This window comes from Malurus melanocephalus, unplaced genomic scaffold (genome assembly GCF_030028575.1).
Source record: "Malurus melanocephalus ecotype Western Australia unplaced genomic scaffold, MMel_1.1 scaffold_658, whole genome shotgun sequence".
In the NCBI taxonomy this organism is placed as follows: Eukaryota; Metazoa; Chordata; class Aves; order Passeriformes; family Maluridae; genus Malurus; species Malurus melanocephalus.
This window is the reverse complement of record NW_026623890.1, coordinates 196,902-198,163: the sequence shown is the minus strand read 5'-3', so window position 1 is coordinate 198,163 and position 1,262 is coordinate 196,902.

Below are 1,262 nucleotides of genomic sequence, written 5' to 3'. Positions count from 1 at the left end.
AAGCAGGAACGCTGGAGCAGGGCCACGTCCCCGACTCGCTGGGCTCTGTCACCACCTGGGGACAGCGGGATGGAGGCACTGCAGGGCACAGCTGTCCCCAGGGGTCACTCTGTCTGTGCCACCAGGCTCAGGTCACTGGCTCCGTCTGCAAACACGGGCTGCTGACGTGTTTCGGTGGGCTTTGGTTAATGTTTTGCCAAAGCCACCGTTCCCAAGGCTGTCGGCAGCCCCAGCACGGCGGTTTGGGGACATTAATGATGGGGCAGTGACGCGTTTTCCTGCTGCAAAATCAAATCCATTTTCCCAGGAATGAGGCTGGGCGGAGGCGCTGCCAATTGCCCTCCTCACCCCACAACGGAGCAGCTGCAAAAAGCCAAAGGGTGCTGTCTAAGGGACTCAGAGGTATTTTAGATTTTTTTAAAAAATGGCTCAAAAATGAAGGAAATATTCCCATGGTTCCTGGAGTAAAGGAGGATGAGGCACTGAACACCTGGAAGCAGCATGGGGCAGGGGGAAKCTCTGCCCTGGAAAATGTTTTATGGGCATTTGGAAAAACCCCACAGCTCATTGACCTTACAAACCATAAACAGGCACCTCCCCTGCGTCCCAGCCTTACCAGGAACTCGATCTTTGTTCCTCCAGGAACAGACCCACCCCACTGAGCCACACTCTCCTTTTCCTCATCCTCGGGGTATTTTTAGTTCCTCTCAACATTTTTCTGCTATTTCTCTTTCCTCTTCCTACTCTGGCTTCCTGCTCATGGGTACAGCCCTGGATGCTGCCCACCAGTTYAAAATATCCCAAATCTCTGGYTCTTTTTTKAAATATTGGTGGTAATTTTAAAAYGCAGGGATTTGGGGATCTGGGATGGAAATCTGGRTTGGTTTCTGACCCCCACGAGGGTTCTRTGGGGTGAAGGAGGGACTGCCTGGCGGACTCKGGGCTTTCAGCTGGGTTTGTGCYTCTGGCTGTGCCAAATTCTGCATCTTCACCCCTGTTTTTGTAAAGAAACGCTCCCAACTGTWATTTTTTGGTTTAACAACAGCAGAGCTGGGGCTGGGTTCTGCCCCCAAGATGYGGCTGAATGAATCAAACAGCGAAATCTTGCTGAATGAAATCAAGCCAGTGCCCTGCTCTGCTGGAACGTGGCCGGTTCCTCACGGCGGTGACTGTTTTAGGACGCTGTAAAACACACGTCAGTGTCCGCATGCAAAARAGGCGGTGGCGGTGTCGTATTTTCTGTTTTGCATCATGTCTGGTGT